The sequence below is a fragment of the Sciurus carolinensis genome, chromosome 11 (genome assembly GCF_902686445.1).
Source record: "Sciurus carolinensis chromosome 11, mSciCar1.2, whole genome shotgun sequence".
Lineage (NCBI taxonomy): Eukaryota > Metazoa > Chordata > Mammalia > Rodentia > Sciuridae > Sciurus > Sciurus carolinensis.
Genome location: NC_062223.1, coordinates 19935390 through 19951638, shown reverse-complemented (window position 1 = coordinate 19951638; position 16249 = coordinate 19935390).

The following is a 16249-nucleotide window of genomic DNA, read 5'->3' as shown; positions in this document are numbered from 1 at the left end:
AAGGTGCTAGAACTTTTTCTTAAAAATGTTTTATTAGTCCATTATAGTTATACATAATAGTACGTTTCATTTCAACATAGCCATACAGGCATAGCATATAATTCACTCCATTTCAGTTCCCAGTGCCTTCTCTCCCCTCCTCTCCTCCCTCAGCACCCTCATCTGGTGCACAGCAAGCATCCTCAGGATGCCCAGGGTGCAGGTCCTTCTACTTCCCCTTCCTTTCCCCTTCCTCCTGCTCCTCTTCCTCCTCCTTTTTTTTTTTTCTTCTTCTTCTTCTTCTTCTTTCTTCGTTCTTCCTTTTGGTACTGGGGGGCACAGCAAGCATTCCCAGGATATCCAAGGTGCAGAATCTTCTTCCTCCTCCTCCTCCTCTTCTTCTTCTACTTTTTGGTTATCACTGAGTCACATCCCCAGTCCTTTCATTTCTCCTTTTTGAGTTAGGTTCTCACTACATTGCTTAGGGCTTTGGTTATTCTCCTGCCTCAGCATCCTGAGCTTCTGAGATTATGAGGTTACAGGTGAGTCCCACTAGGCCCAGTCAGGTCTAGATTCTTGACAACCAGAAAAAAGAACTGAGACAGATGTGAGACTTTGGCAAGCAGAAAAATAGTAAAAGAACACTTTGGGAGGACAGAGTGGGCTGAGCTGCAAAGTTGCTCTAAGCATGGTCAACACAGTGGCTCTCACCATTGTTGTGCTGTGCTAGGTCTTCCCCTTCTCCTGTGGAGGGAGATGATATAGGGTTGATTACACCTTGACTGACAAGAGAATTTGAATAATTCCTTCTCCACTGCCCATGCATGTTTTTTTTTTCCCTGAAAATGCAGAGAGGAGGAGCAATCCACCATGCTAGTGATGTGTAAACTAGCAACAAGTTAACTTCAGGTCAGTCCCTAGGGTTAAAAGTCCAATACCAGGGACTATCCCTTCAGGGTCTTGATTCCCCTTGTGGTCATCAAAGTTCCTCCCTTGAACCACAAGATGACCCAGCTTTCCCCCAAGGAACGTTTTCCCCTCCCCATGCTTCACTTCCTCGCATCTCCCCTGCTTCTTCCTCTCTTCTGTTGTCTCCTCCTATCATTTGTTTTTCCCATTGGTATTTTATAGAGATACATAAAGGTGAAAATCACTGTGGTGTGTTCATTTATGTTCATGACATAATTTGGACAATTTTATTCTACAGTTTCTCTGATACCCATCCCTCCTACCTTCCCCTCTACCCACTTTCTCTACTTGACCCATCTTTCTTCTATATTCATAGGTCCCCCACTTGTTTCTTTCTTATTTTGCTCTAGCTTCTGTTTATGAAAGAAAACATTCAACCCTTGACTTTCTGGGTCTGGCTTATTTCCCTTAGCATGATGTTCTCCAGCTTCATCCTTTTACCAACAAATGCCATAATTCCATTCTTCTTCAAGAGGTGAGATTAGTGAAGACAATTGGGGCCTGTTATGAGGAGGTGAGCTCCTCTGAGAGGGGTGTCACACAGGAACAGGCCTGACCCTTCCTGTCCAAAGATGCAATACATCCCTCCCCACTCCTGCCATGGCTGTTGTGCCCTGAGGAGGTACAACCAAGGGGAGGCCATGCAGAGCCCTCATTCTGCTGTTTGGATATTACACCTCCAAAATGATGAGCTGTTAAAACTCTCTTTCCTCATAATGAGCCTGTGCAGGTATTTTGTTACAGTGATAAAAGACAGAGTACTACCGTAGGCACCCAAGTCTTCACAGAATCAATATTTTAGAACATCCATTACAAAGCACATCTTAGTAAGATTATCACCATATTTATAACTTTCCTTGGAAATTTCCTGTATGTCAATCAATATTTTATGCATCAGACCTACATAGTCTGCCATAAATGTTAAAAAATATTTTTATGGGATTACTTTCTTCATTACTCAGATGAGAAAATGAAGTTCCTAGAAATTAAATAAAGTACTCAATATCACAGGGTTTGTTTCAAAATAACACTCATCTATTTTGTCTTTATAAATTACATATTAGTAGCAAAAATGTGTGACTAGCACATAAAGCTAGCAAGGTGAAAGTGAAGTGTACTATTGCAAGTCTGATATCCTACACATGAAATGGTATGATATCAAATAAAGGTAGGTGTGAGAAGATAAATGGTATATTGTAAACACCAAGGTAGCCACTAATAGAGCAAGACAGAGTAACAGTGAAAAATGAAGAAAAATCATAAAACAAGACAAGTATAAATAAAATAACCAGCAAATCTATTGCAAGATGAGAGATTAAATGCAATCTTATCAATAATTACATTAAATTTAAATAATCTAAATACCTTTAAAAATCAATTTGTAAAATGGTAAACAAAAATGCAGTCTAACTTCATTCTGAATGTAGAAAATGTATTTAGATAATAGACAAAAATACATTAGAAGTGAAGAAACTAAACAAACACTTCTAACAAGAAGAAATATGAACAGTGAACAAATACATAAAAGAAATTCAACATCTTTAGCAATTAGTTACATGCAAATTAAAACTACACTGAGATTTTACCCCACTCCAGTCAGAATGGCAACTAACAAGGATATAAGTAACAATGAATGTTGGTAAGAAAGTGGGGAAAAAAGTACACTCATATATTGCTGGTGGGACTATAAATTATAAATTGGAACAACCACTCTCAAAAGCAGTATGAAGTTTCCTCAAAAAACTAGGACTGAAACCACATGTAACATGGTTATAACACTTTTCCATCTATATCCAAAGGAGTTAAAATCAGCATACCATACTGATATAACCACATCAATGCTTATAGCTCAACTCATAATAGCCAAAATGTGGAACTAAACTGAAAGTGCCCTTCAGTAGATGAATGGATAAATTGTGATATATATATATATATATACACACACACATACACACACACACACACATACACACAATGGAATATTACTTAGCCATAAATAAGAATGATTTTATGACGTGTCTGTAAATAGATGTATCTGGAAACTCATGCTAAGAGAATTAAGTCAATCACCAAAAAACAAAGGTCAAGTGTTCTCTCTAATATGTGGATGCTCACCGACCACAAGGGATGGGTGAGAATAGATGCTCAGTGGATTAGACAAAGGGGAATGAGGGCAAGGGAGGGGGAAAGGAATAGGAAAGGCAGTGGAATGAATCTGACATACCTTTCCTACGCACATATGTGAATACACCATAGTGAATCTGCACTTCATGTATATCCACAATCCTGCGATCCTGATTAGAATAAAGAACACTCCATGATTGTAAATATGTCAAAATTGACTCCATTATCATGTATAACTTAACAGAACACACACACACACACACACACACACACACACACACACACAAATTGCTTACCAGTGAAAAGAATGATGGAGAGGCTATCCAATTATGTACAGAAATTTTCAAAGCAAAGAATATTGTCAAGGGTAGTGAACTTTATTTCTTAATGACAAAGTGATCAGGCAAACAAGGAGTTTTCGCCTGTGTAAATGATTAAAGCCAGGGCTTCAAATAACATGACCAACCACTGTAGAGCCTTCAGGAAAAATAAGGAAATCCACAAATACAGTTGGGGTTCAGTACCTGACTCTTAAATGAATGAGTAGAAGAGAGGTGACTATGATGATGTAGTGGACTTGAACTAGATTATTAACTTACGTGGCTAGGTAGTCCACAAAACTGGAACATGAATGGTTTCAGCAGTTTTAATTATAATTTCCAAAATTATAAACACCACAAATTTTCACCATCAGGATCCAGAAAGCCCCAGAAGCAGGTCAATGTAAGAAGCTGTACCCAGAGAATCTATCCTTCAGACATGAAGGAGAGATAAAGAATTTTCCAAAAAAATAGACTCTGATGAATTTCATCACACCAGACCTGTTACCCAAAAGGTAAAGCAAGTTCTTCAACTTGAATGCAAAGGACACAGCTGAGTAATATGAAAGTATGAAACCCTGGTAAATGTGAGTGCCCAGTCGAATTTAGATTGCTCTATCCAGGTGCAGCAGTGCATACCTGTAGTCCCAGCAGCTAGGGAGTTCAAAGCCAGCTTCAGCAAAAGCGAGGCTCTAAGCAACTCAGTGAGACCTCGTCTCTAAGTAAAATAAAAAATATATATATATATATATATATAGAATTGAGGAATGTGGCTTAGTGATCGAGTGCCCCTGAGTTCAATCCCTGGTACCAAAAACAACAAAAACAACAAAAAATTAAATTACTCTTATATTGCAACAAGTGATGTGTAAATCACTTCTATCTGTAGTATGCAGGCTAAAAGAAAAAAGATTAAAATTAATGGCTACAATGATTTGTTAAGGGATATAAAATACAGATTTATTCAGAGAATATTAACAACAAAAACTTATGCACCAAACATTGGAGGACTTAAATCTACTAAAGAATCATTAATCTATCTAAAGTGAACAATGCCTGTCATAGAAGACATCAATATCCCACATTCAGGAAACAACAGATCATTTAACAGAATATTCATACCAAACATCTTACTTGAACTATACTTTATACAAATTGACCTAAGTACATGTGTGCAACATGACATACAAAGCAGTAGAGTCTACATTTTTATCAAGTGCACAGAGGAATATTTTCCAGGACAAATCATATTAGTCCATACTACAAGTTTAAACAAAATCAAGAAAGTTGAAATTATATCAAGTATCTTTTCTGAACACAATGATATGAAGTTATAAATCAATGATAACAAGGAATTCAGAGAATTCACAAGTAAATGGAACTGAAAAGGTCCTTCAATAACTAATGGGCACATAAACAAACTAAAACCAAATTAAAAGATATTACTGGGATTTGGAAGTATATTTCAGTGGTAGAGCATGTGCATAGCATGTGCAAGGACCTGAATTCAATCCCTAGAATCCCACCAAATGTTATCTTCAGAACAACAGAAATGGAAACAAAACAAATCAAAACATATGAGATGCAATAAAAGCAGATCCAAGATGAAAGATTACAGCAATAAACAACTATATGAAAAAAAAGTACTGTCTTCCAGAAATGCAGTGATTGTAGTCTGACTCCTTCAAGGGAAGAACCCCTCAGATGGCAGGTAACTCTGCACTTACATCATAAATGTACAGTCAATTTGACATGAACAGAAAATGATTCCACTCACATTTCCATCCATAGTCTGATCATCAAACTTGAATTTGTGATTATTATCAAGAACATATCCTTAAGAGAGTCATTGGAGTCCTGTTAAGGAAGTCTGATCCTAAGTCAACATGTTGAAGATTTGGACCTACTTTTTCTTCTATAAGATGCAGGGTCTCTGGTCTGATTCCAAGGTCCTTGATCCATTTTGAGTTGAGTTTCATGCAGGGTGAGAGATAGGGTTTAATTTCATTCTGTTGCATATGGTTTTCCAGTTTTCCCAGCACCATTTGTTAAAGAGGCTATCTTTTCTCCATTGCATTTTTTGGCCCCTTTGCCTAGTATGAGAAAATTGTATTTAGTTGGGTTTGTGTCCAAGTTCTCTATTCTGTATCATTGATCTACCTGTCTATTTTGGTACCAATACCATGCTGTTTTTGTTACTGTTGCTTTGTAGTAGAGTTGAAGATCTGGTATTGGGATACCCCCTGCTTCACTCTTTCTGCTAAGGATTGCTTTAGCTATTCTGGGTTTCTTATTCTTCCAGATGAATTTCATAATTGCTTGCTCTATTTCTGTAAGGTACATCATTGGGATTTTAATTGGAATTGCATTGAATCCGTATAGCGCTTTTGGTAGTATGGCCATTTTGACAATATTAATTCTGCCTATCCAAGAACATGGGAGATATTTCCATCTTCTAAGGTTTTCCTATAGCACAAGAAATAAAAGCAAGAATCAATAACTGGGATAGATTCAAACTAAAAAGCTTTCTCTCAGCAAAGGAAACTATCAGAAATGTGAAGAGAGGGACTACAGAGTGGGAGAAAATCTTTGCCAATCATACTTCAGATAGAGCGCTAATTTCCAGAATATATAAAGAACACAAAAAACTTTACACAAAGAATACAAATAATGCAATCAACAAATGGGCTAAGGAAATGAACAGACACTTCACAGAAGAAGGTGTACAAGAAATCAACAGATATATGAAAAAATGTTCAACATCTCTAGTAATAAAAGAAATGCAAATCAAAACTACCTTAAGATTCCATCTCACCCCAATTAGAATGGCAATTACCAAGAACACAAGCAACAGTAGGTGTTGGTGAGGATGTGGGGAAAAAAGGTACACTCATACATTGCTGGTGGGGTTGCAAATTAGTGCAGTCACTCTGGAAAGCAGTATGGAGATTTCTCAGAAAACTGGAATGGAACCACCATTTGACCCAGCTATCCCACTCCTTGGCCTATACCCAAAGGACTTAAAATCAGCATACTACAGAGATACAGCCACATCAATGTTCATAGCTGGTCAATTAACAATAGCCAGATTGTGGAACCAACCTAGATGTCCTTCAATTGATGAATGGATAAAGAAACTGTGGCATATATATATACAATGAAATATTACTCAGCCATAAAGAATGATAAAATTATGGCATTTGCAGGCAAATGGATGAAATTGGAAAATATCATGCTAAGTGAGATAAGCCAATCTCAAAAAACCAAAGGACGAATAATCTTTCCAATAAACAGATGATGACACATAATGGGGGGGTGGGAGAGGTTACTGTTAGGGTTAGGGTTAGGTTTAGGGTGAGGGTTGGGGGGGATGGCAGGAATGGAAGAAGAAAGGACTGTATAGAGGGAAAAGAAGGGTGGGAGAGGTGGGGGGGAAGGGAAAAATAAGAGAATGAATCAAACAATATTACCCTATGTAAATTTATAATTACACAAATGGTATGCCTTTACTCCATGTACAAACAGAGAAACAACATGTATCCCATTTGTTTACAATAAAAACAAAAAAGAAGGTCATTGGAAGTCAGTGTTCATGAGCAGTCTAATAAATGTATGTTATCATGTGTAATAATACAGTATAGTATTCAATAACTGGAAGTGGGAACTGCAGAGGCAATATTTCCACATATACAGGTCCTGTAGACAATCAGAAGAGATGTCTTTTGGACTGAAATCAGAAGAGAGTTGCCTTGATACTAGGAATCTGCAATCTTTGTTCCAACTAAATGACAAACAAGTACATAATATTTAGTGTCTGCTTACAGCTTAAATCCTTATCAAGAAAAGTCATTATATCTGACACTTTCTCATGAAGTTCTTAATATATTTTTAAGTTAAAAGTATTTTTTTAACATTGAACTGATTATAGAGATGATGTTCCATAAAAATAAATGAAGAAGTAACCTAGCAAACAAAGAAAATATGTATTTGTCTGGCTCTCCACACCTTAAGGTAGGCCCTATTTTTAGAAATAATAATTTTATGGTGAATTAGTATTTTTGACAGAAATGGTTTAGTCAACGAGTGAGTCATTTTGATGTGTGCCTGTGTGTGGATAGCAGCCCTGATACAGTGAGAGAAGCACAGTAACATGGGGTTAGATCTACTAGATATTAGAGTATTTCTAAATCTTTGCTTTCTAAAAATAAAGTTACTATAATCTAAGTAACAAAAATGCTAAAGAAGAAAGAAACTACCCAGAAATTAAACCCCATGTCTTCAGAAAACTAGTAACCATGTTGTGATTTTAAAAATGATGAGGATGGATTTATAAACTGGTGGGAAAAATCAAATATTGGATAACTTCTGCTTAGAAAATTGCTGTATTTACCTCTTTTACACACTAAAATTTCTCACACCTCCTTGGCTGTGGCTTCCTCCGTCTTTGTCACTCTTTTCTGCCCTACTCAGTATTTGAAGTCTTATTTCCATGTTATCTTACTCTCTTCCTCTAACATAAAGATATGGTAAATAAGAAAGAAGAGCCAAGGGCATCTTATTCTGTCTTAATGAGCCACCTGGCAGATGGGAAGGGCAGTTAGAAGTGAGAATTGGAATTCCAGAATGAACTGCTGGAGTCTTGCTATTGAGTCACATTTTCAAAACATCATTTCCCATCAAGTGTGTCATCCAGGTCTATTGCTTCTTTTTGTAAAAGCACACATCAAAAAATTCACTTAAAAGAAATAATGCTAATTCTTTTATTCTACAAATGATGAAGTGATGGTCCTTCTGTACCTTAAGTTTTCTGATGAATCACTTAAGTTCTGCATTTTTCTATGAGATATGAATAAATATAAAACAGACAAGGGAAATTGTTTAAAAATGCTATGAAGTCACAAATATTTTAGTGTGGTTTTTCTCTGAAGGGATTCAGTGAGCTAAATCCAAATGACCCCTAAAACCTTGGTATCAATATTATATCCTAAAAGAGCAAACAGATCTGCCACAACTTATTTTTTTAATAAAATGAGAACAGAAAAATCCAGTTCCTTTGTTTAAAATGTAGTTTCTTTAGTCTTGAGATAATGGGATATCAGAATTTGGAGTTGAGAGAAAAGCTTATATTTTCATTTAATCCTTAAATATTTGCAAATTAACACATAAATATATTATTCTTTAATAAGCACTCATTGTTATCCCATAAAATAATGACAATGGTTGTTTTAAGGTAAGATGAAGTACAAATTCTTAAATACATTGTGAATACAGTTTTCTATTCCTGAACATGAAGGAAAGTGAAAACATTTTCAAAGTCAGAATCAATATTAAAAAAATAAATAAATAAATAAAGAGGAACAAACTACAAACTTGCCAACTAACAAAGCACACTAATTGCTCAGGAACATAAATATTTTGCAAACAAAATCCAGGGAAAATAGTTTCTTAGAAGATCACATGAATATCCAAACCCTGGGGAAAAGCAATTCGACTGGTCCATGACCTCCCAGGGAAACCTCTTTAAAATCAGTTGGAATCTATGAGGGTACCTTGTTTCTTTTTTCCTTGAGACCACGTTGAAGGCTGCACTGAGAGGCGGGGGTAACATTCTTCACCTGGACTGCAAGAGATGCTCTTCCTCTCTCTCTTGGTAGTAGAAGGAGGGGTTGCATGCAAACACCACATTTTGGCCACCACCAAATAGACTTTTCTCCATAGACAATAGAGGTTATCATCACTATAATTTTAAAGGAATTGATAAATGATGAGATTTATAATTCAAATATTTGCATTTTGAGATACAGTTTTAAATTGTGACATAAGCTTTTAAAAGCATTGTTGTTGTAGTTGGGTGTCAGGTTAAAGGCAATGCATGGATCTATCTAAGACAGGTGAGCATCTGTGTTTAATAGTTTCAAAACCTTTCTGGTTTCCAGACTCCTCATCTTTAAGGGGATTAAAATACTACTAAACTCTAAATACATGGATACAGATAAAATACATTTTGAGCCTGTAAGACAGGAATTGATAATATAATAAATACTCAATAGACAGCAGCTATTATAACAGAGTAAACCACATTTTATGTAGGGGCACAAATTACTTCAAATCTCATGAAAATGAAACTATGTTTAGATTTGCATTTTCAAGGTAAATTCAAAGAGCTTATAAATACAACTAATGCCTGCTATTGTCTTAGATCTCCGGTTACCTTTTACTTACACTTTTAAACATGTTCTCCTTTAGCATACATCTTCTAACACTTTTCATCCTAATGTTTTACATTAAAAAGTAGGATATTCTGAAGATGCATGAAAGAAACAGGTGTTGAAACACAGTAAATTTAAGTCCTTCTGTGACATCAAGAGTTATGAAGGGGATCTAAAGCACTATTTCCAAAACTATGCACTAACAAATGTACAAATGTACCTGGAAAGACATTAAAGGTAAGAGTGACTCATGTCACAGAAGAGTCTTCTGATTTTAAATGTGTCCTCTTAATTTTTACTATGTGCATTTGATGTCAGTGTTACATGCCTGCAGCTGATTTGTTCAAAATTCTTAAATCCTTAAAGAACTGAACAACTGTGTTGCTCATTGTGGTGACATTGTCTTTTAAAATGAACTGAAGCACAAAGATAGCAGAAAAGAAGTCTCAAACTGCCACCAGAAAGGGCAAAGTTGCAAAGAGAAAAGGTAATTTTTATTTTTTTTTAAGTTCCAGAAATAGTAAGTGCATAAAAGTTAAGACATTTGGGGAAATCAGCAGAGTCACATTGAGAGGATAGAAAAAGACTGAAAGCTGAAGAAAGCCTCAAAGTCAGGGACAGGAGAGTTTCAGCTACACAGATAAAGGACACATATTTATAATGTTGCAGGAAAAAAAAAGACAATCTTCAGTTAAAAATACTGTAATTTTAAAAAGCACATCAGGGAGGGTGATAAAAGAATGTCGCATTAACCTAAACTTTTGTTTGTAATACCAATATTTATTTTAAAAATACATGCAAATGTAACTTATATGTACATATAAATGCATTTAAAATTCAGTGTTCAAAATACAGTAATAAAATCTACTGATAATGAAAACTGACTTATTTTTTCACTTCACTTTTCATTCCTTTAAATTAATGCTGATGTCAAAATTTCACATCTTGTTTTTGATCTCTAATTTGCAAAGCATATTCAAAATAACATCTCTTTGGCTCTCAAGAGTCAGGGACTTTGAACAAGTGCTATTATTACTACTTTATAGAACAGGTGGCTGAGATATAGTTGTTTGTTGAATGACAAAAGAAAATTAAATTTTGAAGTTTTTTTAAAGATTTTTAATTAACAGTTTGTATTGGAGTAAATTTATAAGAAAAGTAACCCAGATGATCTAAAAAATTCCAGAATATTCCTCAGTTAGTACAAATATTATCATTTTGCATTACCATGGAAGCTGTGGCGAGCCGCCTCGCCACCATGATAAGATGGCGCTGGTTTCCTGAAGTGCTTTCTAGGTAAACAAGCCCATATTTGGTTGAGCCAACTGTTGCAAATGGGAGCACCTATGAACATAAGCCAAGTGGCAGGAGTAGATTGGCTATTGCAAGAATATAAAAGTGTATGAATTCGGCTCAAGAAGATAGAAGAAGAAAAACCATGGTTTTATAATAATAAGGTCCTTATTAAATTGCTGAAGGAAGATTCCTGAGTCATGCTTTCTTGTGGGCGAGGGACACGACAAGTGGTGCCGAAACCCGGGAATCAGAACTTTCAGTGGTCAGGGGGTGCACCGGTGAATACCACAGGTAAGTGTGGCGCTCCTCTATAGATAAGAGAGAGCGGGAACCGACTTTGCATAGTCGGTCAACAAAGATAAATACAACCGACTTTGCATAGTCGGTCAACAAAGATAAATACAATCGACTTTGCATAGTCGGTCAACAAAGATAAATACAATCAACTTTGCGTAGTCCGTCAACAAAGATAAATATAATCGACTTTGCATAGTCGGTCAACAAAGAAAGATATTTTGTTTTCGCTTTCATTCTCCTTGCTCTGAACGCTGCTTTCATTATGGGCAATTCTCCATCTAGTTCATTGGTACAGTCTTTAGATTTTTTGTTGCGCTCCAAAGAGCTCAAGGTCAAACGCAGTACTTTAGAAACATTCCTTGTAAGAATTGATAAAGCAGCCCCATGGTTTGCTGTCTCCGGAAGCTTGACTCCTGCCAGCTGGGATAAGTTGGGAAAAGATTTGGATTTCCTTCAGGAGCAGGGACAATTGGAGAAAGGGGTGATACCACTATGGAAATTAATAAAAGGATGTATTCTTGATGGTAGATGTCAGAAAGCTATTCATAAAGGACAGGAAGTTCTTGAACAACTACATGAGGAGAAGTCCGAGGATTCTCTGAGTACTTCCAGTAAACATAGTGCAGGAGAGCAGGTTTATGGAGCTATTCCAAAGAGGAGACTATACCCAGATTTAAAAGCCCTTAGAACACCAGAAGATACAGGGGAGTCAGAATCAGACGGTGATGAGGAAGTGAAAGAGCTAACGCAGCACTTATGGAAGGTGAAGATAAAAGAAGGGGGAACTAAGAGGCAAAAAGATTTTAGACAAAAGGACTATGAGGAAGAACAGAAGCCAGCTCTAGCCTATGATCCTCCCCCATATGTGGGAGGGGTTCCAGGCACGGGTAGAACTTTTAACTCTGCAGCTTGGAGGGCTGCCCATGTAGAGTTGGGTTTTGCCTGTCCTGTATTCCAGGATAATGATGGGGGAAGACATCAGGAACCCATAGAATTTAAAATGATAAAGAATATAGCAGAATCTGTCTGCACTTATGGTGTGGATGCTGCTTTTACTATCGCCCAAATAGAGGGGCTCAATAGATTCTGCATGACCCCCTCGGACTGGGCCAGTTTAGTGAAAGCTTGTGTTTCCCCAGGTAAATATTTAGACTGGAGAGCCTTCGTGTTAGAGGGGGCCAATGAACAGGCTGCACGCAACCAAGCTATGGGCAAACCTGCCTGGGATGTGGATATGCTTCTGGGGCAGGGTAGATTTGCCAATCAGAAAACAGGCTTTCCATTAGAGGCTTATGAACAAATTAATAAGATCTGCATTGCTGCCTGGAAAGCACTTCCTAATAAAGGAGAAGTGCGAGGTAACTTAACAAAAATTGTCCAAGGCCCCACAGAAGCTTTTTCAGATTTCGTGGCTAGAATGGTAGATGCAGCAGGAAAGATCTTCGGGGATGCTGATGTAGCTATGCCTTTAATTAAACAATTAGTATATGAACAATGTACAAGAGAATGCAGAAATGCTATTAATCCATTTAAAAGCAAAGACATAGAGGCATGGATGAAAGCTTGTAGAGAAATAGGTGGCCCATTAACAAATGCAGGCTTAGCCGCTGCCTTCCTTCGCATGGAAGGACTATGAAAGGCTTTATTAAAGGCTAATGGAGCACCTTTAGAGGTTTCCTCAGCTAGGAAGTTTTTAAAAACTGTAGAAGACAAAGTCCCTTGGTTTTTAGATAACGGCTTGTTGGATCAAGAGAAACTATCACAAGAGACAGAAAAAGGCCCCCCTCCTGATCCCTTCCACGCAGCTCCATGGCCACCTAGGGAGGGAACACCCGTGTCCTTGAAGCAGTCCTCCCCCTAGGCAGAGAGCTCAGCAGCTCCGTTCCTCAAAAGTAGTAAGAAATAATGTTTTGTAATTTTCTGCATTCAAACCTAACCTGATTTCTCAACCAGGAAGAAAAAGGGTTAAAAAGTCCTAGGTGATCCTCCCTCCCCCTTGCCTGGCCTTGCTGAAGCCTGCATTGGAATGTAGGCTGCAGCGGTCTCAGCGGGAAAGGGAGGTAACCTGAAGATAAGAAAAAAAGAAAGAAAAAAGGGTGTCTGTTTTAAACTTCTGGGCTGCTACACAGAATTAACTCATTTTCCAGGATTCTTGTTTTGTTTTGTTTTTCTTTAATGCTGTATTTTTGAGCTCATAATTTTGATCTTGCATACCTAGGTTAATGATATTTTTTTCTTTTTGATCAGTTCTCTTTTTTATTCAACTAAAGTTTTTGAACATCTGTTACATTGCAATGGAGATTCACCTATAAAGTTACAAGGCCTTTGATTTTGTGTTATGTGTATGTTGTGCTGTCTAATGTCATGTTTTGTCTGTATCAAAACTGAGCGCTCCTAAAATTAAAAATTAAAAATGGATCCAAATACTTTTATTCACGTGATTTAAAAAGGTTCAATTTAAATTGAGTAAACTAATAAAAGTGAAATGTCTTTAAAAATAACTTGCAAGTCTCTAGGTGGTCAAACTAATGGAATGTTGATGTTAAACAATGTCTAATATCAATTGTTTCTAGGACTTTTCTTCAACAGGAAAGAGACAGCAAATACTGTTCAGGACACTTGTCTAATATCTTGACTAAAAACAAGGTTACTAAGAGTTATGTCTTAACAAGTACAATTCTATATACAAAGGTTTCTAAAGGTTTCAACTGTGTTTCAATTAGAGTACTATAAACAACAAAATATTTAATCTTATTAAAATAGAGCAATTTATCTAAATTCAGAAATTTCAGTTAGAGTTGTTTCAAAATGTGAACAAAAAGGGGTCAACAGATAGGAAAGAGAAAATAAAAGGGTCTGGGTATGGAAATATATTTAGTAAAAGGGAAAAGGAAATGTTTCTGTGTAAAAAAGTGCTTGTGTGATGAAATGCATAAGGGTCTGAATAGGTGCTAAGAAAGTCTGTGTAAGTAAAGGGCAAGTTTCAACAAGTTTGTGTGTAACTAAGTTGGTTGTATGTATGTGAAACAGCTAAAGCTATTTAAGGTTTTTTCTAAGGTGAAATACTAATGTTCTGATATAAATCAAAGTTTAATCTACATGGTAAAATGACATGGTAAAATGACAAGGATTTCTTAGAAACACTAATTTACTCTTAACTTTGTGTCTATTAAGTTTTATTCTTTAGAACAATTAGTCTTAAAAATTGGGGTTTATACAATTATGGTTAAACAACTGATAAAGTATTGTACTGTGTTACAGAGTCTACATTTTTCTTAAAAAAAAAACTAAATTTGGTAAGAAAAAAGTGTCAAGGTAATTGTGAAATGGTTTCTAGTTGTATATTAAATGTGTTCATATTTTCCAGGTATACAAGTTTTTAAAGCAGGGAATTTATCAAGCTGCTATTCTCCAGATTAAACTTGTCTGTAATAGTAATCTTAAACTTATAAAGAGTAAATTTTAATTGGGGATTTATTTCTATCATTTAATGTTCTATTATGGGATATATTATCAGTAAGGTATATGTAAAGTTGGTTACTTATTTCACTGAGATAAAAATTTAAATGTAAATATATATCTAAGAGTTAGTGACAGCCTGATTTGTTTAAAGGTTCATATTGTAGAAGGTAAAAGCATTTTGCTACACAAAAGAAAAGTTAAAAGCTCTCTCAGCCTTTCTTTGATTGATTCCTGTTTTGGATATAATGTTAGACTGTGTTGACTAATGTTTATATGGACTCAGAAATCAATATATATAAACTTCTTAAAATGACATTTAAGAAAGAGTATAATGCATTATAGCAAAAATGGGACAACAATGACTGAGATTGGGGTCCCTGACTTCATGACTGTAGCATGCCTGGTGCCTGGAAGTGTTCCTGTGTAGGAGCACAAGATGCCTAACTGCTGTGGCCGTAACCTCCCTGGGGAGGCTCTGTACAGGAGTCCTATCAGCTCTTACATTGATATCAAGCACACAGCTCATGGGCAGAAAGAAATTGTTTTGCTAGATAACCAGTGTTTCATCAGTTTCCTTCTCTAGTTCCTGCCCACCTTACAGCAACTTTGGACAGTGGACTTCTTTGAGAGCTACACAGAGTTCCTAACATTGCACTTTGCAGTTGTGGGAAAAAGTTATGTAGATGGTCTAGTGTCGCTCTCGCCAACAAGAACGACCCGGAGACGTGATGGGTGGCAAACTTCTTTATTAACAGCTGATTCTTCTTTTTCTTTTCTTCTTAGGGAAGTTATTGTCACTTATATAGGTTATATCAACTAATTAGAATATTCATGATATGTGGGGAGAAGATAGACGTATATGGGTATAACTTGAAGCACCTAAGAATCACGCAAGAATCATGCAGAGGCCCTGACCAATTACTGAGACTTCCTCAAGGTGAAATTAGTTGTATACGTGCAGAATAGCAGTTTTTCAACCTCACTGGCAGCTTGCCAGGCGCCATCTTGGCCAGGCTCCACCTAGGGCCAGGGGTCCGGCCGAAACCCCGACAGTCTAGTCTCTGTAACTCTTCTGAAAACAAAGAATAATGCTTACATAGTCTTTAACTTAATAATAAGACATGTATAAATGTTGCTAACATAACTCTTTAGATCTACATTTCCATCAGAGAACAGAGCTCCATCTGATCTCAGCTTAATCTTCAAAATCTGTGTTTATAAACCTTTATTTTCTAATACTCCTTTGACCCTCACTGAACTTGAAAATTTGGTCATGCTGGTCATGGCAAAAGGGGCAAAAATTAGTTGTAGGATTAGAACACTTAAGATCTGTAAAGAGTCATGCCTTACCTGAGATAAGGCTCTGCCTCCCACCTTACTGCATGTTAGAGTGACTCCAAAATAAGTCAGACTTCAGCTTATTTAAAGTTATAATCAAAAGATTGGTTTTTGTTGTAAAATTACTATGATCTCAAATAGGGAATATAATGTGGTTCTCAGTCAAAATTCAAGATAGCTATTATACAAGCAGAATATATTTTTACTCTTACTAATTTCATTTTGTAAAACTGTTACCTATTAATGTTTTGCAGA